The sequence below is a fragment of the Anser brachyrhynchus genome (genome assembly GCF_964034855.1).
Source record: "Anser brachyrhynchus genome assembly, chromosome: 1".
Taxonomy (NCBI): domain Eukaryota; kingdom Metazoa; phylum Chordata; class Aves; order Anseriformes; family Anatidae; genus Anser; species Anser brachyrhynchus.
This window is the reverse complement of record NC_137694.1, coordinates 70553083-70578812: the sequence shown is the minus strand read 5'-3', so window position 1 is coordinate 70578812 and position 25730 is coordinate 70553083. Positions and strand designations below refer to the sequence as shown.

Sequence of the window (25730 nt, the reverse complement as noted above, 5' to 3'; positions counted from 1 at the left end):
TTTATATGAACTGTGAACACATGAAATTTGAGAGGCAGGTGTTTCCTAATATGAACAAAACTGCAGTTATATGAGAAGAGGTTCCAAGTATAGCCAGTTTTCACCTTACTTTTTTTTTTATCACATACTTTGGTTTAAAATATTTCTAGATAGTAGCTTAGGAATATGGCACCATTGCTGTTCTTTGCCAAGACAGGAAAGAGATTTTTCACCATCTCCTCTGAAGTTTAAACTTTATTCAGCAGCACTATACCATTCACATTCTGGGAAAAAGTGATCTTGTGATCTGGCAGGAAGTATAATATGACTTGCTGATAATTATTTCCATGACATTAAGTTATTCTGTTTTGGGATTGACTTAGAATGTATGTATTTGGTGCAAATGTACATACTGATGAGTGACAATGAAATTTTAAAAGAAAGAAACATGACGTCAGACTACTTCAATACAGTGGTAGTATTTCAGGCCAGATTCTTGAGTTGAGATGTGCAATGTCAATTGGAAGCTGAAAGTCTGAAAAGATCTTCATGTAGAAAGTAAGTTGTATTCTCCATAAAGATTACAATGCCTCTTAGCAGTAAAGATTATCCTTATGATGCCTAAACTATCATCCTTATCTAGCATCTTTTGGAAGATCGGGTTACTTCCTCCTCTCGCCCCCCCCCCCCCCCCCCCGCGCCCCGGTCACAGTTAATTTACAAACTCCAGTCAAACTCCAATAAAATAATCAGCCCTTTGTGATTATCATGCCTTTTCTCTCTACTACCTTCATCGTGTTCTCTGTCTTCTCCGTGCCAAAAATATTTCCTGTCCCCAAGACATACAAAACTGTCAGCAAAGAGGTTAGGTCAGCTGTGAGAGGATTTCCATGGAATCAATTAAAACTTTCTGGCAGCAGGTAGGCAGACACTGTGGGATGTGATGGGACTCACTTCACACAGAGTTCTGACCTCATCCAGTTGCTAAAGAGCTCTTTGACCTCCAGCCCAGCATCTCCATTGCTCCTACCACCCAGAACTTTTGAACACGGAGTTCCCAGACAGGCCAGGTGTGCGGTGAAGGCCTTTAGCCTTCCTTCGGTCCCGGAAACTGTCAGGGTTCAGTGGAATCCCAAAGCAACAATTAACATTACTAATTTTTTCTGACATTAATATAAATGGCTTAAGGACAGACGTAGCATCAATACAGTTATTGCCAACTACCAAAATCAAATAAATCAAATGCAATTTACTAGCATTCTGTACTTTTTTTTTTTTTTTCTGTACATTTTGAGAGTTTTGAGAGAACATTTGTGAGAATTCAGATGGATCACGATCAAGGCTTGTTTAGTTGGCATAACTTATTTGGACTTTAAAAAGTGCTATTGAGTGTATACCTCACAAGATGCTAGGAAGGAAACTAATAAACTGTAAATTGGCAGGTGTAGTTGTGTTATGGATCACAAAATGGCTACAAGAAAAAGAACAGAATAAAATGGTCAATTTTCAATATGTCAGTGGCTAGTAGAAGAACATTGTAAAGCTAAAATAACTTTATTGTATTCATTACTGTTCTGGAAAAGGGCTTAATCAGCAAGGTGACAAGATTTGCTATGGAACTATTTTTTTAACGAGGAGCTATTATTTAACTAAGCAATTATTTAAGTTAGTCAGGACAAACCTAGACAATTAGACAGCACAATGGCAGAGGAAGTTCATGATGGAAAGTTCAAAATAAGGTGTGTTTGAAGGATATTACTAATTCACATTGTTGGATTTTGAATTAGCAGTAACCACCCAAGAAAATGACCTGTGTGTCACTGTGGAGAGCTTAATAAAAACATCTGCTTAATGTGGAAAGGCAATCAAAAATGAACAAATGCTACAATGAATAAAGAAAGGGGTGCGGTCCCCCTGAACCTGCTCTGGCTAAACCTGACCAGGATGTACAGTAAATCAGTACACTTTCTCACTCTGTTGCGCCATTCCTAGGATGAGTTGGCCTGAACCCTTGGAGGAAGTGAAAGGGTTGAGTATCCTTGACATCGCTTTCTGTTCTCTGCCCCCAGCTTTCTCCAAAAGGCCTGTTGCTGAGAACCAGCTGCTCAAAAGCTTCTGCTGTTCAAAAGAAACTGAGTACATAAAGCAAGCCCACTGAAATGTAGCAGTTTAACAATATATGGCATTTCAAAACTGAAGAATAACAATCCACTCAATTAAATAACAAGGGGAATTCAAGTAAGGAGAGTTATTCAGTTCAATTGTGTTGAAAGCTGGTCTAAATACAATGGCTAATGCTCCTAATTGCAGAGTCCAGCATTTATTTACAGAGTCCAGAATTTATTTTGTTTTAATTCTTGAATGAAACTATAATTAAGCACTATTTAGGCTCAAGAGCTAGGAATACTTACTATTTTGTGATGAAGAAAGATTATTTACCACAGGGCAGCAGGGTTTCCTAGTGTCTACATTAAAAAAAAATAAATAAAAATCAAGCACCCACAATACTAAATTAATCACCAGGTTTTGTGGGAAGGAGTTCTTTGCACCTCTCTATAAACATAATAGTATAACAGCAAAACATACCATTACCTCATATTTAAGACACTATTCAGCATGCAAAATCTTATTCTCTTTGCAGTAAAGTGATACGAGGTAGGAACTTGAAGAACTAATACAACCAGCCTTGCTCAAACTTAGAGCATGAGGCAGATATCAAACTTTGATTATATCTAATTGAGAATGCATTTTTTTCCATTATATAATCTGCTTCACAGCATAGTAAGTGTTCTGTAAATATTAGAAAACAGATGAATCAAAACAGTGATGAACGGTACTTAAACCAGAAAGCAGATGACAAAAGGAATAATAATAAAAACAACAGCAACAACAACAACTAAGATGATCTATTTACAGATCTTACGGGAAATAAATGCACTGGAAAGAAAACCAGCTGTCAGATTCTTTGATGTGCCAGGATTGCTAGTTATACAGGTCAGGCTCAGGTATCTAAAAAGAGAGCAAGAGACTCTAAAATATTTTCCCCCTTTAACAAAGAAAAGAAAGGAGAAGACAGGAGGATGTTTCAACACACTGGGAGGAGAAGAACAAGGATTAAATTGTGAGAGCTTGGAGCAGGGAGTAGAGTTGTGCTGGCCTTTGACAGAAAGGAAAGAGAGACTGGGAGATACTAGTGGATTCTGGGCATAGGAGAAGAAATTGATAAGCAGCCATTCCTATCTACTTGGAACTGGAACTGCTTGAAGCTGCAATCAAAGTGCTTAGCAGGGAAGGCTGTGGTTAGATGTACATGCAGACTGTTGCATGTAGACAAGCAAGAGTGAAGGGAGAAAGAAGAACAGGTCAACTGCCCAGTGAATATCAGCTGTCTTTCAGTAGCCATAAAAGGAAACTAAGTTTGGAATAATAATTCCAGAAAGCAAAGAGACTGGGACTAAAAAGGGGAAACTGCAGACAGCAGTTCTGAGTGGAACCAAAATTATCAGGCATCAGGTTGTTCATTTGCTAGAAAAATGTATTATTTCTGGTTGTGCTGGTTAACCTAGACAATGGTTAGTCGTCCTGTAATCAATTACTCTGTCAGCTTATGTAGGACAAAGAGGCACAGTGGACCTAGATTCCAACCCTGCTGACATTTCATATGCTGCCAGAATACAGTACTTTTTTTCCAATTCATTTCTTAAGACATTAAGAAGAAACAAACACGTTACATGAGAAATAGGTATTATGGTCATAAAGTCAAATGTTAACAGCTATGAAAAGCCAAAACTAGAATTATTTATGCAACCTTCATTTGGCCTCCAGACATATAGGCATAATATCATCTTTTAACTACATGGTCACAGAGTAATTTATAAACAAGATCCTAATTTTTTCAGTACAATAAAGGAAACTTTAGCTATAGCAGAACTCCAAGGCAAAGGGAGCCATAAGGCTGTGAACACAATGTAAGAGGAAGAATGCCTGCATGGTTAACAGATACTGACCTGAAGGATTCTGTTCTGGACTACACTACTTCTCATGTAATAACAGACAGCTGACTAAAATCATGAAATGATTTAATGAAATAAAAAATGAAATGCCTATTCATTAACTGAAGACTGTCCATACTGTTTACTCAATGAGGTGAAGATTTCCTGGAAGAAGGAAAAAAATATAAATATATATATATGTGTGTGTGTGTGTGTGTGTGTATATATGGTCTTTAATCACATCACTTGGTCTCAAAAGATTTACAAAAGGTGATCCAAAATTGTGACAGTCCCTGAATTTGAATACTGGATGATTTTGCAATCCTACATGATCTTTTAAGCCTTTTAACCCAATTTGATGTGTGTGAGATATATGTAATAACTGATTTTGTAGCAAAGAACAATGGACATTTGATGCTAACTGATTTGTCTATAAACTTACTGTTTGTGTTCTGTTTTTCATTACAATCACAGAAGCACTTGTGATAAAGAAAGTTCCTGAAGATCTAGTTACCTCAGAGTTCCTTGATCCTTCTCAGTCCCTTTATTTGTATGGGTATGGGACTGAAACTGCACTGGTTCCATTGATTTGAGAACACATCATGACCATATGTCTGTGGTAATACTGCTAGACTTCTAAGCTTTCGTATCACATAACAGTAGTGAATACTAATTTTGAATTTCTGTTTTCTCTCCTAATTTGCTTTTCCAGAATATCTTGTGTGAAATTTACTTTATTCCCCTTAAGGCAGTATGATGGGGGATGACACTGGAGATCTATCTTGTTGTCTTTCCCTTTCAATGTGTATTTGAGACTGTTGGGTGAGTAGGAGTAGTATGACCCAGGTACTGTTTCCAGGATATTATCATAATTTTATCACTCTTCTAACAACCAGTGCAGTAGTGTCTTGCCAAAAGTCTGGGAAAACCAGAGAAGGATGAAATCTTGCTGATTCATCCAGTGTAACTGGGATTAAAGTGATGTCATGGTTGGGGATAGCAACTGAATTGTAAAACCACTAAATGCTTCATTGTTCCACTATTACCTGTGTTTACAAATCTGCATTTATCTTGGATACCAGCTGCTCTCTTATCACGTAGCAGGAGCTACCAAATATGCTGTATGGTCTGTCCTTGAAACATTAGCTTTGACTTTGTAATTTGATGTTAAGATCCTTGCTTTTCATGCTTGAAGATTGAATTACTTCAAAGCGAACTATACAGGGTGCAATCCAAAATCCTACAAAATACTAAAAGAGTAGTGTCTCTTGTTAGCAGCAATATATGCTCTTGGTGTTCCTTGCTGTGAAATGCTTCCTAATTGGGATATAATAAATTGGGTTTTGCACTAAGGTACTGGTAATGAGTCCTGAATAGCTAGTTTCTTGTGGTCTGTCAAAACAAAGTCTGTCTTTGTGCCAAGTCGCCAAAGATAGTGTCAGTGGAAATATTCAAATTATGTCCTTCTTGCAAGACAGAAAACTAACCACTGAGTATCCCCTATTAGCATGTTTCAGCTTTGGAATGACCTGTTTTCCTCTTCTACTGACCTACGTTATATGGAAGAAGTAGTGTGCAGCTGGCTGCCTCAGGAGTGGAATTTTGAGGGAGATCTGGGACTTGACTTTTATTTGTATAATATATGGCAGGAATATCCAGAGACTTTAAAGTTTTTTTCTTCTGCTTTCCTATAAGTTGTATTAAAAACAAATGTTAAAGATACATGTGAAACAAAAGACTTCTGGGCTGTGCCACTATATTATGCATCCTCAGGCAATAGAAGGTGCAAAAACAGTTTCATGTTGCAACTCCATGGAGGAAAAAAATAAAAATGTGAAAGAAATCCTTTAACAGGGAGAAAATACCACTGTAGAGATTTTATTTTTCTGTCATTGCTTCCTTTGGATCAATAAAACCCTGTACAGGTATGAGAACCTGCAGTTGTTATTTCATCACTTATGAGCAATTCCAAACTCATGTCTATAAAACCTTTACATCCCTTCAACATCTGTTTCCAATATATATGAGAACTAGATTTATTTATTTATTTATTTATTTATTTATTTTGGTCCAGTGCAGTCTGGCAGTTTTACTCAGGACTAAAATCTCTGTTGAATACAGTTTTGATGATGTGCTCTGACATTTTGGACCAATACAATGAGGGTTACCTGGGAATAGTACAACCTTGGTTTATAGCTAAAGAAAATGCACATCTTTTTGGATTTAGCAAAGTTCATTACACTGATTGACTAGAATATTTAATTATCGTTTTTTCTATCCCTTTTTCATTTAGTGTTCTCTTTCAGTTTGATAGGGTCAGAATCTACTTCAAGGTGCCTGAGTAAGCTGTCCTAACTATGTTTCCTATAATACTATCAAGCATCTATTTTAAACCTAAGTTAACCAGGTACAAAGATGTATGTGCAGATTTATTACTTCCTGTAGAGTTATTGCAAGGTAAATGATATGTTGTAGAAATTAATGTAGACCGGATGATCTGAGGTAAATCAAACAGGTCTGATCATTTGTGGTTTTATGTAACCAGGAGTTAAAAAAAAAAATAAAATGCAATTTTATCTTCAAATACTGACACTATTTCCAAAAATCTTCAAAAATTGCATTAATATTAAGAACTAGATTTTTCTCTACATAAGTAAAGCATTTTAATAACATATTAATGAGCTTATATTATTCTTCCTTTCCTATCCCATTCTATATATTTTTTTTCTTTCTTACTAGCCATGCTGTTGCTGTGTGTCTGTCAGATTGGCTAGACTTATGATCTCCATGGAATAAATGTGCAGAAAGGAAAGAGTGTCTGCTTCAACATGACTTGTGCCTGCCAGCACAAATATAGGGCTGAGACTGAAAAGGCAAGTTATGTCATTTTTAAAAATCAGTCAAGAACAGACAACATATTAATTGATGAATGTTGCATAAGAAGCTCCAAAAAGTAGACAATTAGAGACAAAAGGAGTGAGACTGAATTTGATTTAACATACTGTAACACACTAACATAATTTCTTTTGTAATCACCTGGAAAATGTTCTGACAGCTTTTCTCCGTTTTTATTCACTCCTTGCTCAGGCAAAACTCCCACTAACTTCTATCCCACGGTATTTTCTCTGACTAATGTTTAATTGTATTATCTTGATGTCACCTTGTATGGATCACACAGAACATATTCTTACTCATTTAGCTTCAGGAGACAGTGTATTTCATCCTCAGAGCCAGACAGAACTGTTACAGCTTAAACATAAAAAGGGATTAGAAACTTTATTACACTCATTACTACTTCAATGTGCAACTTTATACTTCCTTACATAATGTTTCTTTTAAAATGGAGCACATTATACCATTCTGACAAATAAGTATGTAACCATATGATGGCAGCAATATGCTTAAATATGTGGATTCCAATATGCAGTATGTTGTAACTTGTCTAAAAATGAAATATATGACTCTAACCAGTATTCTGAAAACATGCAGCAAACTATCGTGTTCAAACTGAGGCTTTCACATTTTTGACTGCAAAACAAGGACTGGATATGACTTCAGTTGCTGAGTACAATTCTAATAACTCTGGTCATTTATCTGAAGGCTATTTTTATCTCTTTAAATGTACAGAGAAGTATTTAACATCATATTTTGCTTTACATATATACAATACTCAGAGATCTACAGGAGAGTCATGCGTATGCAGGGAAGCACTTATCATTTTATTTCTTTAATATTACATGCACATTGTTACCACAGGACATGTGCTAGATGCCATGGAATTACCTACACACTTCCCCTTCCATACTAATTAAAGGACAATTATAATGTGCAACAGTATCAAACTGAGATGCTCTAGTGTGAGAATATGATAGAAATTACAGCATTGCTATAGAATGACTTCCTTTATCATTACCTGAAACAACAGGGGTTTCTTAGCTTGTGAAGTATTGGTTCCTTCAGTATCTGGATTGTGACTATCCAGCATGGACATAAGAGAGATTCTAAGACTGAAATACAAAAATGATGGATAAGGGGGGACTGGAAATCTGTTTTCTTACCCCTCTGACAATAATTTACTAAGATTGTTCCCAGAGACAGTTTTGCTTAAAATATAGTGAGCATATATTTCCATACAGTGAATCTGGGCTCCTAGGGCTTCGTGGAGGAAAAATGTTGCAAGGAAAGGAAGTGGCATGCCCATAACTTCTCACAGACAAGGAGATATTCCTTAGAAAAAACTCCATAATGTTAATCAAGGGAATATCTCAACAAAACCTAAGCTTCCTCTAGGCCTTAGTTTAAACTAACAGTTAGTGTAAACCGGAAGGTGAGTGGTCAGTCCTCTCTTGTGCCTACTCTATAACTCCAAATAAGATTAATAATGTTTAAACTTGTTTCATAAAGTTTAAACAGCTTTAAAGAAATAGAGTTATACAACTTTACAGCTCTTACTTTTTTGTTTGCTTTAACTTAGCTCAACCAGCCTTTTTTTTTTTTTGACTAATCACTTTTTAATATTAGTTAACAAGCAAGAATATTACCCAAAACAAACAAACAATCAAAATTTTTACAGATTTGTTTTCTAGATAGTGGAAAGAAGTATTTTTTTTAATCATTAGATTAAACAGATTACAATAGATATAAATAGACGGAAAATGTTAGTAAACAATTTCTCATCCAGGGATCAGCTCAGTATCATGTATAGTTTCATCTATTTGTGGTATGAGATGCTATACAGAAAAGATCAAAGGTGTTTCAAAAAAGGATAAATATTCATTTGGTCTGTATGGGTTTGTGAATTAAGAAAACCAGACTTCCCTCCCTCCCTCCCTCCCTCCCTCCTTCCTTCCTTCCTTCCTTCCTTCCTTCCTTCCTTCCTTCCTTCCTTCCTTCCTTCCTTCCTTCCTTCCTTCCTTCCTCCCTCCCTCCCTCCCTCCCTCCCTCCCTCCCTTCCTTCCTTCCTTCCTTCCTTCCTTCCTTCCTTCCTTCCTTCCTTCCTTCCTTCCTCCCTCCCTCCCTCCCTCCCTCCCTCCCTCCCTTCCTTCCTTCCTTCCTTCCTTCCTTCCTTCCTTCCTTCCTTCCTTCCTTCCTTCCGTCCCTCCGTCCTACCATCCTATTTTCTTCCATAGATCTTTAATGACCTTACAGATCATTTCAAAGGTGTGTGTGCATTGTCTACTTTAATGGCAATGAAAAAAAAAAAAAGTAATTCATGAAGAAATTGGGAAGAGCAAAACCTCATGATTTACTAGATAGAATCAAAGTGTAAAACAGTTCTAAAGACCATGTTGTGTCTTGGTCTTGACAAACACACCATTATATATTTAACAGTGAGTAGACACTGAGTGTATATTTAATGGTAAAGATGTTTAGCCATTGCTCAATAGGTGTTCATGTATAGACTTTGTCCAGATCTATTCACATTAATGCATTGATATTTTTAGGAAAACACACATAATAATTTGATTCTGCAAGTTGCAGGTCAAAGGAATAGAGCTCAAAGTTTTGCTAAATGAGCCGTACTTGCATAGAATAAATACGCTGAAGGAAATGTGGGTTTATAGATTCATTCCCCAGTTATGCATAAACCTAACCCATCAGCATCCTAATATACATATATATATATACACATATATTTGATGAGTCTTAACTCTTTATTCAAAAAAATACTGACTGCTTTTTCCTAACTTACAAGATGTTCTGAGAACAGGTCTTTACAATGATCAGATCCTGTGGTGATGGGCTTTATATATATATATATAAATCTGCAATCTGTACCTAAGCAATTTCCTGTTATTAACATAGTCCTATTTTATTCATATGTCTAAACTACCAGCAGTAGTCTCTGAACAACAAGTAATTTATCAGAGAATACCATGTGTCAAATAAAACTGGAAGACTCAGGAATAGAGAAACTACATAAAGCCAGAAATGATTTACTTTTTTTTTTTTTCATGAGGTCTTTAGTCATTTATTCTTGACCATCACCTACTACTCCCAGCTTCTTCACCTTTTTGCATTTAGAAATCACAAAACTGATAACTAGACCTTTGACATTGATGGTCTTTGGACTAGGTCTCACTTATAAAGGAATTATGTTTAAACAGATGCCAGTAGTATTAACAGAACTTAATAGTGCCCAGACTATATGTCCTAGCAGTTTCACTGACATGTTACCACACATTGACTTCCATACTTGAAGTCTTAACCTAATGGGTGCTTCCACTATGTTCAATTCTTTTTTTTTATGTCAACTTTTTCTCCTTAGAATATTACTTCTAATTTTCAGTCATTTACCATATGAGATAAAATCCACATAGAGTTCATACAAGTCTCAGAGTTCCTGCTGCTTCTGTTTTCATTTTATTTAGGTTTATTTTTCTAAACCACATGTTACTATATACCTTGCCAATGTAACTCATTTGGAAATAATGTATTAATTCAAACAATGTTTGTTTGGAGGAACTCTGATAGCTTTCAGCTGGCTAAACACACTTAGATAGCATCCTGTTGGTTTCTAAAACAGAACTGCAATGCTGATATGCTTTCCAAATGACAGCTTTGATGCAATATCCGTACAACATACGAATATTTACAGTCCAGTATTACTTAATGATAGCTTTTTCTCAGAAGTTGTCAAGTGCCAAAGTTCATGCAGTTCATGTATATAGTTAAATTAAAACCTCAACTAAAATATTTGCAGACAAATCCTGCATTCCCGAGCTCTACAGAAACCATTCAAACATATCTACATGATAACAGGATGGGCTAACTAGATAATTCTATGGCAAACTAGCTCTACTGCTGTTTATTTTTGTATAAAGTAGTTGCTAAAACTGTTTTCACACATCCAAAATCACATGCAACTTGATAAACTTGATAAAACAAATATAAAGAATGGTTCAGGAAAGGAAAATGGAACTCAGATTTGTTTTTATGGCATTTAATAAACTGCCTGATCATTTTGTTTTCCAAGGGAAACAAATAGCTAAATGCACCATATGCAAAGCCCAATGAAATTAAATTCAAGTGAATTTGAAATCCTAGCAGTTAAATATGGTGATTCATAACTATAAGTATGCTTTCATAATTTTTGTTTTTAATTTATTTATTTATTTATTTATTTATTTATTTATTTATTTATTTACTGTTCCCTGAAAGGCTTAGGGAAGCATTTATACAAAAATATATACAAATATACAAATAAATGTTATGTGCATTATGAGTATACTTCTATAGTACAATACCCTTTCATCTCCATTTGAAAAAATGAAACTATTTTACTAGTGCAGCAGCAAAATATTTTATCTATTTTAATTAAACTCAAAAACCCTAGAAAACTAAGTAACAGGTAGATAATTGCCTATTTATATAGAATATCTTTACTGTGGCCATACACACGCATATATCAAATGTTTGCTTTTCTAGGTGTCTCTGACAATAGCATTCCTTCATAGTAATTTGTATGGGAAACATGTGTAACTGTAAATAAACTTTTTAAAGTGTAGGTATAATATAATCACTATTACAATACTGTGCTATTTGCTGTTAAAACACTAATAGTTCAGGTTGATCAGGGCTGCACAATCAGCTTATCTCTAATTAATCATAACTAATGTTATCTAGGCTCCATGCTGTTAAGACAAACTAGTTATAGACAAACAGCAGTTCTAGGATCATTAGCCAATGTTTTTCTGGCTTACAAATTGCCTACACTATTTGTAAGTATTACATAGAAGAAAAGCATCTTTTGAAGGACTGTGGGCAGGGTATTTGATTCCCGTATAGGGAAAAGCCTCATTCAACTACCCAGCTCTGTAAACTTTCCAAAATAAATTGTTAAATTTAAGATAATTTGTGCAAACAATGAAGAAGAGTAATTTGAAGAAATCAGAGTTTCAGTAGAGTAAGATTATTACTCATTTCTGGAAACTGTATTCCATTTCTCACTAAAAAACAAAGAAACAAAGAAACAAAAAAACTGCCTTATGCCTTTGAAAGTTATCTGGGAATTTGGGAATGTCCACTGGATGACTGTCATAACTTGATAATTTCCTTCTTTCCAAAGTCCTGATAAGAAGCCACGATTGCCACTGATGGTCTTTCACAACTAGACAGTATCTATGCTTAAACTTGATTCATGAGGGTTTTCTTCTCTCTCGTTTCGTCTTTTGGTTCACCAACGACTGGCAATGTTGTTGTAGTCTCATAATTTCTTTCAAAAGAATGTGCTTAATGAATGCTTTTTAAAAAAAAGTAAATTTCGAGTGAAGAGAAACTTCAGTCAATCTTCAGGATGTTCACTGGAGAAAAGCCAAAATCAACCCATCCTAAACAAAATGGAATCCCTGAGAAAGAATCGCATCTACAAAATCAAAAACAGGTTGGTTCCTGTGTTCCTGGATGGATTGCATCAATGCCATATAATTACTCTTATGGCTTCTTACAATACCAGCTATAACAAAGCAATAGACATAAAATGTGTCAGTGTACTTCAGAATGACAGCCATCTTCTAAATAAAGCATGTTTTCTGTCTGTAGCCTCTGTTCTGCAGCATAAGGTGTACAGGTTCCTCAGGATACATCTGCAATGTCATGTTTGCACAATCTCAAGCTTAAAATTTATTTCCTATAACATCTTTACTATCTACATGATTCTGCATGTTCAGACTCAACTTTGGCATATGCCAGTTTGTTCACTGGCAGAGAAACTATGTGTTGGAGAAGGAAGAAAAAGAAAGGATGGAGATCTGCTCTGTTTCAGCTCTGTTGTTAAAGAAAGTAATTGGCATGGCTGAGTTGGGCCTGAATTAAGTTGTTCTGGCTCCAGTCCCCCCAGATTATATTAATTTGCCTATGCCATTCTAACATGACTCAATCACATAATCTCAGTGTTCTACTAAAACTCTGTTAGATATGAAAGAGACTTTTGCTTTCTGGGGTAGTCTTTATATAGTTATGTTGTTATTACATTAAATGGTTTTAGTAAATAACAATATGGAGGGGATATATATGGGCTAAGGTTAAAAGGAAGGCCACAGAGAGAACATGATTCTGACATGGATGAGACAGAATACAGCTAAAAGTTTAAAAACTGAAGAATTTGTATGAAAAAAAGCAGAACCTCAGCTAGCCCTGCAGGGGGACACTTGCCTATTTCATGAAGAGCAGACTGGATGTAATCTATGTGATGTAATTCTTAAGCACCTGTGATTCACTTACATGACTGTAAGTGAAACAGGCAGGTTAGGCCACAGCCCCCATGGTGCATTCAAATGTGTGAGGGCATTGGGCATGGGCCCCCTGCCTGACAGCCAGAATATTGATTTTGGAAATGCCCTTGCCACAGATGTGTATTTTGTATATACTCTATTTGCAGGCATATTTGCATACAACATCTACAACAGAAGATATTGTAGACCACTTCTATGAAATCTAGCTGAGTACACAGGCATAATGTTGACAAGTTTGCAGTGATGAGGACAGATGGAGGGTCTATCATGAAAGGGTGCAGCATATAACTGGCAAGCACAAGCTCTTACTGTGAAAATTCCCTAAATGCTTGACCTTAGGATGAGTGTAAAGATAAAGTATTGAGGCAGTCTGTGCACAACTTCAGCGGCTGTACCTGTCCAGATCTTTCAGATGTCTGAGATACACTCAGAAGTATACATATATTAGAAGGGCAAAGCACAAGAGAAAGGGTGCCATGCTATAGGCAATAGGTGTATAAACAACCTTCTGATGAAAATTCCTATCTCACATACCTTTGTTATGTCCTGGATGTGTACCTGAAAATTACAATAAATTGAAATGAATACAGAATGAAGAGCTGATAGAAATTGAAGTCAAAGTTTGTTTTATAAATAGGAGGCTAAACAATGTAGAACACTTACAATGTTAACAATTTTTATTATTATTATTATTATTATTATTATTAAATTTAAAGGCATTCTTGTTAGTGTGAAATAGATTTATCCACTCCACACCTATGGAATGCGAAAAGTTAGGTGGTGGCAAGTCTTACAGCCTGTGGGGTCAATCTTGCCCCTAGACATGTATATATGTCATTTATCTGCTACAATGCTAGCTAACACTTGCTGATTTTAGAAAATATGTGCATACAACTGTGGGCAAGACTGAACAGTGACTTTTCAATTTGAAGATTCTTCATACAAATGCAAATACTTTTTGCAATCTGATTCTAATTAACAATAGAGTCATTCATTCATTCTCTCTTTAACAAATGAGCAGAAATCCCCTTTCTTTAGCAGTACACAGATATTTGATAGTAACTAAATATTTGTGGTGATTATGTGTTACAAGATCTGATTCTGTTGTACTTAAGATTCAAGTCCTGTTTCCATCTCAGCTGTAGGCTACAAAACCACTATGCTACAGCATACTTGCTCAAGGGCACTGGAAGAAAAATCCTTCCATCCACAGCTGCAAAGAAAGAAGTGGATCCATTTTGTGACAACAAAGAAAGCTTCATGGTTGGCCTAACACTTAGCTCATTTTCTACATAATAGAAAAGTAGCTACTGAATGTCAGCAGTGGCAGATAGCTTGGTCTTTTAGTTGTTTGAGTTCACTGTTGTATGAAACTTCCTAATGATTCAGTTAATCCAAATAAAATCAAAGTTGTGTAACATTGCCCTTCAATCTGCTGGCTAAACTATTGCTAATGCAGCCCAGTATGTGGTTAGCCTTCTATTCCACAAGAACCTATTGTTGACTTATATTTAACTTGTCCACCAGAACCCCCAAGTCCTTTTAAGCTAAACTGCTTCTATGAGACTCTTGTTTAAGATTAGAGGCAAGAAGTGCAAAAACAGTGTTGGTTTTTTTTTTTTTTTTTTTTAATTCAGGTGACTACATCAGAGTACTTACATTTCCTAGCAAAGATTAGACATCTCTTGCAGAGATTAGAAGATCTTGAAAAGATTTACAATTGTCAGTTATAGACTCTACTATAATCTTTAAATTACTTCCTGTAAATTCTCAGCAAGTGTTGCAATGATACCTTTTCAAGCTAAGTACCTATACCCAATGTCTACAGTAGTGTGGTGTGACAGAACCAGATCTGTTAGTGCTGATATTTCATGGATTTTACATTGGACTAGCTCTATCTGGTCTTATAGACTGAACACCTCTTAACAGCTGGGGTATATTAGGTGCACTCCCAGCAGTCATCTTCCAGTTTAGTTTCATTCAAAAGGAATTTAGCTCATGTATTCCAAGACTATTCTATGATCTCACTTGAGATGCTGTAAGTGGGGACAATTGAGAGATTCACTTCAAAAGACATTCCTATCTAAACTAAATACTAATATGGACACATCTGTGGGTTCCTTCTTAGATCCTTGGGGACATGGAAATCATACCATCATGACCAAGTGCTGGAAGTAAACCCTGTAGCTGGAACCTTACTCCATGAGACTCAATAAGGCCTGAAAAATATGAGTAGTATCTCAGAGGTTTGTATGGAAGACTTCAATGATGTATGTCCCTAGCAAAGTATCTACCTCTGTGTTGACACAAGAACTCTACAATTCCATCAGAGACAGAGAGGTGGCAAGAAAGAAGTTTTGGATCTCAGCCATCTAGATGGGAATATAGTGACTCTGAAGGTGTTTAAAGATAAAGTAACATGACTAAAGGTCTATCGCACAAGATGCCAGAAGCATCAGTACTTCAGTCACTTAATATATATTCTACAAATGTTGAAAGACCCATTGTCAACAGAAGGATTATTAGTATTCTTGGATTTTGTATTGCACAGACTAGCACAAAGTAAGCAACATTGATTCCCCTGAAGCAATCTGACTAAAACTGGGCAGTCTTAGATATGATTTTGTACAAGATACAGAAGCACTTTGATCTGTAGATAAGTATCCTTCTGATGTTCTTAGCCCACCATTTCACTCTTGCATTCTAGAGGTCTTGTGGGTGTCACCTTACTGCTATTACCTGTGCTTTATATACTTATATATTTTATAAATATAGTTAATCTGCCAATACTGAAGCATATTTTTCTGAAAGTATCTGGCTATGGAGATCAAAATGTTTAATTAGGAGTAATATCAAACAATATAAAAGAGCAAGGATCTTGAGAGAACCCTAAAAGCATTTAAGGGAATCATAAAACCCAAAGGAAATTTGAAGAGTTGCTGTTGTATCTGTGTATGAGTTGTAGTGGGGAAAAAGCACAACAAACAAATTTGTCCTCTGATTAACACTGTTGCATTGATTTGACATGAGATATACCAGATAGAACTCAGGGGCAGGCAACTCAGGAGGACTACAAATATGTAGTGAGGTTATACAGGGAGGAAATTAGAAGGGTCAAAGCCCAGCTAGTAACTGTAACTTAGCCACTACAGTAAAAGACAATTAAAAATGTTTTTATAATTGCATAAACAAGAAAAGGAGGACTATGGATAATCTCCATCCTTTATTGGGTGCTAGGGGAAACCCAGTTACAAGAGATGAGGAAAAGGCTGAGGTACTTAATGCCTTCTCTACCTCAGTCTTTATTAGCGAGACTAATTCTTCACAGGGTATCCAGCCCACTGAGCTAGAAGACAGAGGCAGGGAGCATAATGAAGCCCTTATGATCAAAGAGGAAATGGTTAGTGACCTACTACACCACTTGGACACTCACAGATCTATGGGCCTGGATGGGATCCACCCAAGGGCTCTGAAGGAACTGGTGGAAGTGCTTGCCTCGACGCTTTCAATACTTTTCCAGAAGTCCAGGCTAACCATGGAGGTCCCAGTTGATTGGAGGTTGGCAAATGTGACACCCATTTACAAGGGTAGGAAGGAGGATCCAGGGAATTACAGGCCTGCTAGTCTGACCTCAATGCCAGGGCAGGTCATGGAGAAGATCGTTTGAGTGCCATCAAATGGTATGTACAGGATAACCAGGTGATCAGACCCGGTCAGCATGGGTTTCTGAAAGGCAGGTCCTGCTTAACTAACCTGATCTTCTTCTATGACAGAGTGAATGGAGCTAAATGCGGTCAGTAGTGGTGTTCTCCAGGGCTCAGTACTGGGGTCAGTTCTCTTTAATATCTTTATTAACAATATTGATGAGGGGATGGCAGAGCACCCTCAGTAAATTTGCAGACAACACCAAATTGGGTGGGAATGTTGATCTGCTGGATTGTAAGATGGATCTGCAGAGGGATCTGGATAGGTTGGATTGATGGGCTACATCCAATCACATGACATTCAACAAGGCTAAATGCTGGGAGCTGCATTTGGGGCACAACATCCCCATGCAGTGGGATAGGCTTGGGGAAGAGTGTCTGGAAAGTTGTTCAGCAGGAAAGGACCTGGGGGTGCTGGTTGGCAGCCAGCTGAACATGAGCCAGCAGTGTGCCCAGGTGGCCAAGAAGGCCAACAGCATCTTGGCTTGTACCAGAAACAGTGTGGTCAGAAGGACTAGGGAAGTGATTATCCCCCTGTACTTAGCACTGGTGAGACTGCACCTCAAGTTCCGTGTTCAGTTTAGGGCCCCTCACTATAAAAAGGATAAAAGGATACTGAGTTGCTTGAGTGTGTGCAGAGAAGAGCAACAAAGCTGGTAAAGGGACTAGAAAACAAGACATATGAGAAGGGGCCGAAGGAACTGGGGCTGTTTAATATTTGCTATGTGCATGTCATTATTTTACTCTATCAGACAGTATTATAAGGAATAATCATCTTTTCAGGTGTTTGTTCCATGCTAATTTTTTCCTTCTATAAAGGAAACACAACTACATGGATTGCACAAGTTCTTGACTAAACCACTTCAGTTAACAGCATTAAAGACTCTTTAACTTATAACGTAAAGATCAATTTATCTAGATCTGTAAGAGAAATGCAGTTGTCCATTACTACATTTCATCTACCTGCATTTTTAAAGAAATGATCTTGAACTGTAATATGAATGAATCCCTATCGTAGTTATTTTGCAAATGGTCAGCCAGCAAAAATGATCCATTGCTTCCAATTCCAGAGACATATCATTCTCCTACTACTTCTGTGTGCAAAGATGGAAAAAAAAATGTCTTCATTCAGGAAACAGGAGTGGAACAGAAATCCATGTTTCTTTTAGTACAGCAATTTCAAATGTAATATTTGAGCTATAGCTAGACAGGAATACATGAAAACAGACTGAAATTCGTTCAGGGCTCTCATTTGATGCAATCCTCTAACATGGCTGGATTACTGCTGAAGAAAGAAATGGTCACTCTCCTCTGACTGCTGGTAGAAAGAATGCCATTCCCTATATAATAGCTGTCCTACAAGAGTGGGTACACTATCACTGACAAAGTCTAGGACTCAGAGAAGGATACACATATTTTACAAAGAGAATTATAATTGAGGAATTTTTGTTCCAGCACATTTCTGGCTGTTTTCCTGCATCTGTCTCAAACAACGAAGACACAATCAGTTATAAAATCTCAAGGATTGTGAAGAGGCTAGTATGAAGATTTTGATGTGAGATAGTTAGGAACTTTCTTGGAATAATTTTGGGATTTATCTGCAATAAAAATAGGTCTTACTGCAGGCTATTTTCGAGAATGTATATTAAATTACTCATAAGGAATGATAGGCTATTATGCTGACTAATCTGATGCATTATTTGGTTCCAGAAAATCCAGCCAGAGAGGACTCGAGGACTGACCAATGTGGTATTGCATCTGGTTCTACTATTATGCTAAAGTCATGCCTTGCACTAAAGGACGTGTAATTCCAAGTAGGTGTTCCCAAAACATCAGTATGTGTCCTTCTTTGGTGCTATGATAATGACCTTGTTTGCAGAATCCTATCTTTGCTTGCTTGTAGCTTTCCATCTCAGTCTCTGACTCAGTATTTGGGATGGTTCAAGTTCAAGTTCTCTGAAGAATTCTGTGTCTTGTTTGAACATCCACCTGAGATTTCTGAAACTATGTCAATTAACATTTTGTAAAACATTTTTACAGCTGAGGGCAGAGGACAGTGAAATGTGAAATCTGTCTGAAGAGTCTAAGGTCAATAATGATTGTATACTATATACATACATGACAATATGCATCATTTAAGAATGCGCTCAATATTTTAAAGTAACATTTGTACCACATTATATGAATGACTCTGAAGGTTGTATTTCTTCATATTCTTCAGTCCTCAGGTCAGAATTTAAACCTGTGGTAAAATTCCAAATGAAATTAAGTCGCCCAGCACCCTCATAATAAACACCTGCAAGCACTGTCAGCCATGGATTTTCATAGTTCAGAGGGAACTGTGTCAGCTCCTGCTCAAGGGAAGCTCAGGATGGACTGAACTGACTTCCTAGATTACTTAATGTCTGTAGCAAGTCATTGCTATAAATACAGCAAATTTATAATCACAAACTTCTCATCTATCTATAAATAAACAAATATAAACTTTATGATAAAGCCCTACCCTTCAAATATTGGTGGTCTGAGTAGAGGTACTAAAAGTAAATTAAGCAGCATGATTTAACTGCTCTCCAGTTCCTTGAGGTAGTAGATACCTTGATCATGTTGATAAGATAAATCCAATAGTGCTTGAGAAGCTGTCCTTTTTTTTTGTTTATTTATTAGATATTAAAATAAACAGATAAAACCGACAACACAGCAAAACATTAGGAAGAGGACCAAAACTCTTAGGAAGACTTTTGCCTCATTGAATTTAATTCTAGAAAGCTCACTGGTGTTCTAGCCAGAAATTAGGATTTTCTGCTTAAGTTTATGTTTTGGTAATGTTGTCAAGATGGTACTGATTATGTTAAAAATAAAATTATGTTTCAGAATGATCCAATGAAGTCTCGAATACTGATGTTCTAAGAAACTATTCCTCAGAAAGAAAACTATTCCTACGAAACTGTTCCTCAGAAACTATTTGTTTTGGGCACAGTTCAAAGTTCTTGAACTCACTGTGGAGAGAATTTATAGATCTTGTTTGTCCGCGCTTTCAAATCCCCAGAAAATGTGTGCACATTAGCTACCAGCTGAAGAACACAGCCCTAGTTCTTGTTGACAAGATTTGACCGATTTAAAGTGCTGCAAGTATGCTTGCAATGGCTTTAAAAAGGGCTACTTGGACATTTCCCTCACAGCTTAACCAAACTCCCAGCAATTGTGCAGTTTTCTGTGATTAACTAGGTGACTTCTCTGTGCAATATTGTTTTCTCTAGAATGTCTATGAACTCAAATATTTATTTATTTTAACATTAAACAAGGGAAACTAAAATACTGTAGGAAAATGCCACTTCAACTAAGAGCACTGTTCATAAATTGCTCTTGCAGATGTACACAAGAACTGATTTAAGAAGAGCTGTTCTTGTGAATCAATAATCTTTCTTAAACCTTTTAACATGATTTCACAAAGAAGTCTCCAGTGTAGCACTGCTGCTTATATTGATGCACTTCACATAAAGTTCAATTAAAACTGGAAAAAGATAGTTGAAAATAGATCACTGTGTTCAAATTCGTAAATACTGCCATAGGATTTACAAAGCAGTAGGATCAAATATTTACACACACACACACACCCTGAAAACAAAACAAAACAAAACAAAACAACAACTAACCAACCAAACAAAACCATCTAGCACTTAGCACTTTCTTTTTAAATGCATAAAAGCCGTGGCAATTGGAGGAAGTTAGTAAAGCGGGTGCTGCTAACTCACTGCATGCAAATGATTGCATGACTCTTGAGATGGCAGGTACAGCAGAATGTCTACTTGATGAACCTGGAGAAAACTTTACATTTCTCCCTATAACTGCCTAAAGATAGACAGATTCTATAAATGAAAAAAGAAAAAAAAAAAAAGGAAACATATTAGAACTTGGCTTCTGGGTTTTGCAACTGTCATACAAAAGGCGAAATATATTACAAAAGATCGGGAAAAAATGGTACCCTATAGCAGACATTCTGTTTAACAGCAGTGTCTACTTTTTATTAATTTTTATTGAAAGGTAATTCTAACAATTTTAATGCCATGATTTTCCTTATAAAAACATAAAAGACAAACAAGTATACCATGTTTTGACTGTGGTTTTTTGTTTGTTTGTTTGTTTTTTACTGTGTAGAAAAGAGTGGCAAAATATTTCTAAGCAGGAGGATTGTGGTTTAGCAACAAATATACTTCTTGCTTTATTGATAATTCTGGTATCACCAATGAGGACTGTACTAGGTTTTGATGGGACAAGTGAACTTGATAAGGGAGAAATCAGAAATTTAAGTTGATGAAACAGGTTAATTTACTATATATGATGGTTAGTTTCAGAGCTGACACAGTATTTTATTCTCCCGACCACTTAAACTGTAATTGTTTGGTTCTTGTTCCTAGTATTAAGAACAAGAGTGAGACAGTATGTCAGTTCTTATCATGTAAATAATAGTTTGCTAATAAGCTGAACTTGGTCTACCTTTCCTTTCACCACATAACAGATGTGAAAGATCTTAGCTGCTAAAACCCTTGACTATTTAGAATTACTGAATAGCAGAGTATTAAAATAGTGGTAATATAAAGGACCTTGCTTTCCTTTGTCCCGTTGTCTTAATAATCTTCAGAATAAGAAAAGTGAATACTTCATGGTCACGTCATTGTTATATCACCAATTTGCTTCATTAAGGAAGTTAACTTTTTAGGTTAATGATGAAATTTAATAATGGTGAATTAATCTATTATCAACTTCATAAATAATGCTTGTTCAACAGAGTTTTCCTTATTTCTCTATCAAGAAGATTAAAAAAATCATGCTGTCCGATAACATTACAAACATTGTTTGATTTAGAAGACCCAGAAATATGGCTTCATACCACACAAACTGCTGTACAGAAGGGTGATATTACCCACTTATTCATAATCACTTAATGTTACCATGTATGGTTGAATCAATTCAAAAAAAGTTGCAGAACTGACAAGAATCTCTACAAACTTTGCTCTCTAGGAGACATAACAATAACACTCAGCCCAAATTAAGAAGCTTCTGCTCTTAGAATGGTTCAAAATATTTTTAGTGCAATTATGCTGGACTTTCTGTTTTTCAGTGACCTAAGTATTATAAAATATTTTTTTTTTCATATTTCATAAAACTCTAGGTAGAAATGTAGTTTGAAGCCAAATACAGATATCAAATAATAATAATAATAAAATAATAATTTTTTTTTTGCTAATTGCTATATTAAATCTTAATTCAAAATATAAAGCTCCTATACACCTCCTATTTCCTGATTCCTTTAAAAAGGTGTATATAGCTTGCAATGTGTTTACTTGTCTTGCTTTTCCTTTAGTTGATGAATTTAGATTTATTATATCATTCACTTCAGGCTTGGTGAATAAGTCTGAGAGTGAGACAAATTGATTTTCTTGTTTCATGTTGTTTCTTTGCCATTGAGTTTCCCAAAGTATGGTAGATGTCAAGAATCAGCACAACTTTGGAAGAATGACAAAAATTTATGCTGATGGCCTGTCTGAATCACAATATTTAACAAAATGTACTAAGACACTTTCTTAGACACTAAGAAAAAAATTATTCTATTCCCTTGGTGCACATTACAATAGGAAATACTCTTAAAGAATAAGGGGCATCCAGGGTGATTTTCAAAATTAACTGAGGAGTACCTTGGGACAGGTCAGCTAAAGTAAAAGCTGCAACAGATTCACCAACAGCAGTACATTTCCAGGGCTAGAGTGTGGCAACTCAGCAGGGAAGATGAATATCAAAACCAAACCACATCAGACCCCAAGGAAACCATAAAATACAGGCATTTTGGAAAATTATAGACTTAGGGGATTTTTCCCACTTCGGTTAATTTGGGGGGGGGGGGGGGGGGGATGACAAAAACAAACAAACAGAGATATATTGTTAGAAAAAAATAAATTGTGCAGAACTGATGTTAAAACTTATTTTTGTGCAAGCTAAATAACATTATACATGAAAATGAACTTTAATATTTTTTTCTTTGTGGAGCTGTTTTAGTGTAGTAGGGACTCTTTCCTCTTCTGTGATGTTCACACATGGATTAAGGATAGAAGACTCTTTTACATACTGTTTCAAGAAATTTTTGAGGACTTGAAATTAAAGAAATAAATTTAATAGTTTTTTCTAAACTAATATTAGTTTCCTATGTATATAAATAGAAGTTGCATAAACATTTTAATAGGTGCTAAAACAGTCTTAGAATATTAGTGACTATTGGGATTGGAAGCTTTGAGGAACTCTAACATACTGTAATTTGACTGCATATCTATCTAATGAAATCACAGTATTATTTTAACAATTCTTCTTCCATTGCTTAGAAAATGGCATTAATGGTCTTACTCTCTTAGCACAGAAAAAATCAAGTAGCTATACGTCAGCTTTAATTGATATGTTTTATGCCATTAAAATATTACTGAAAAGTATTGAAGTATAACATTAATGTAATTGCTTTGGCCCTATTAGTAATGGAAAATCAAAACAAGGTGATTTCATTTTTTTCTCATCTATCAAATTCTGACAAAGAAAATATAAGAGAAATTCTGATTATATTTTGTAAACTCTGGAAAAATTATAATAACCGATGTATTTACCTTTATGGATTTTCAAAATGAAGAAAATGAGCTAGTTAGACAGATCTGCATTTTGAAGGGACATTTTCACTTACATAAGAAAAAAGGTATAAAGTTAAGCATATTATATACTAATTCTTATAACCCAAAGGATACAGCTGTGCTTTAAAAAACGAAGTGAAAATGTAATTACCTAATTTAGCTTGGTAAGAGCTACTTTTTCTTGGCTTTTTGCCCAGAATATGCTTATTACTTCTTCAAAAACAGCATGGCAAACTCTGAAAACATAAAGGAACGTGTTGCAGAGAGGCAAGAGAATACATTAATTATAAACATAATATTTAAGGTTTACTGCCTACACAGCAGTAATAGCATTTGCATTAATTTCTACAGAGAAAATAATACCTTGACAATCAAAAAAGTGAAATCTTCTGTTTATTGACAAAACAGGAGCAGCTAGTCCTTACCTAAGAGCATGTTTTAACATCATTCTGGGAAGGATCTCCTGAAATCCTAAGAATCTGAATTTTCACTTTTTGTATCGTATAAATCATAGAGATAACCACTCAAGAATTTCTTGAATGCCCAAATACAAATACTAGTATAGACTACTCAAAAGGTTCTCTTAAGATTTTTCCTGTTGTACACCCAAGAACAAACTCTACAATTTGACTGACGTATATATCAGTCTTTAGGAGGGATAATACTGCAGTGGAAGATTAACTAATACAGAAAACAAGAGCCCTTAGAATGCCTCTTTTAGTTTGCTGAGAATTAGTATTTCAAGTGTCCTTCAAACTTTCAACTTTTATAGCAATTTAGGCACGTGCATTAGTCTTTTTTTCCTTTTTTTCTTTTTTTTTTCCCTAATGCATGAAATAACTTGTAAAAAGACTGATTAAGGTTTATATGTTATTTACAAAAACTCCATGTTCTACCAAGGTTCGTCACCTTTGTGCACACTGCAGTCATGTGCAAAAGGACATATCAAGGCTACGGAGATGATTATAGGACAGAAGCACCTGTTGTATGAGGACACGCTGGGAGAACTGGTGCTTAGCCTAGGAAAGAAAAGACTGAGGGGAGACCTCATCAATGTGTATAAATATCTGAGGGTAGTGTGTCAAGAGGATGGAGCCAGACTCTTTTCAGTTGTGTCCAGCGAGAGGACGAGAGGTAACGGGAACAAACTGAAGCACAGGAAGTACCAGCTGAATATGAGAGGGCATTTCTTTATTGTGAGAGTGACAGAGCACTGGAAAAGGTTTCCCAGAGAGGTTGTGGAGTCTCCTTCTCTGGAGATATTCAAATCTTGCCTGGGTGCCATCCAATGTGCTCTAGATGATCCTGCTCGGCAGGTGGGGTTGGACTAGATGATCTTCAGAGGTCCCTTCCAACCTTGGTCATTCTGTGATTCTGTGACATAGCCTAGATATGTCATATTTTCTGTTTTTCTTCATGCAGTACAGAACATGAAAACTACTGCTGTGTACTGTTTCCATGCTGTGATGATAAATCATTTTCATTACATCTTTTAATGCACTGTTCATTAAGTATGTATCAATTCAGAGTCACATGGAAGGGCTGAGGTAGGAAGGGGCTTCTAGAGGCCGTCTGGCCCAACCCCTGCTCTAGCAGGGCCACCTAGAGCAGGCTGACCAAGACCACGTCCTGGCAGCTTTCGAATATCTGCAAGGAAGAGATTCCACAACCTCTCTGGGCTGCCTGTGCCACTGCTCCATCACCCTCACAGCACAGATGGGTTCCTAATGTTCAGAGGGAACCTCCTGTCTGCCAGTCTGTATCCACTGCCTCTTGTCCCCTGGCACTGGGCACTGCTGGAAAGAGCCTGGCTCTGTCCCTTCAGGTATTTGTAAACATTGATGAGATCTCTCTGAGCCTCCTCTTCTCCAGGCTGAACAGTCCCTGCCCTCTCAGCTTCTCCTCATAGGAGAGGTGCTCCAGGCCCTGTCATCTTAGTGGCTCTCTGCTGGACTCTTTCTAGTATGTCCATGTGTGTCTTGTACTGGGCAGCTCAGGACTGGACACAGTACTCCAGGTGCAGCCAATACTGAGTGGAAGGGTCACCTCTTGCTTTGATGGTGATACTTTGGTTCAAAGTATATGTATGGCAGCCAAGAATACCATTAGCCTTCCTAGCAGCGAGGGCACATTGCTGTCTCAGATACTATTAGAGAC

General features: G+C 36.3%; 1 protein-coding gene across 8 annotated transcripts in view; it reads left to right on the top strand.

The window, feature by feature from the left end:
- Window positions 1-25730, top strand: part of CCDC91 (coiled-coil domain containing 91) — a 335915-nt gene that overhangs the window by 75493 nt on the left and 234692 nt on the right. For 3 of the 8 annotated variants that reach the window (XM_080572463.1, XM_080572466.1, XM_080572462.1), the window contains exon 1: window positions 18700-18722. The gene's annotated coding sequence lies outside the window, so the exon portion shown is untranslated. Of the gene's footprint in view, window positions 1-15332; window positions 15451-18618; window positions 18723-25730 lie in introns of those variants that run through there. The other 5 variants (XM_080572460.1, XM_080572458.1, XM_080572471.1 and 2 more) reach the window with 4 other exon arrangements.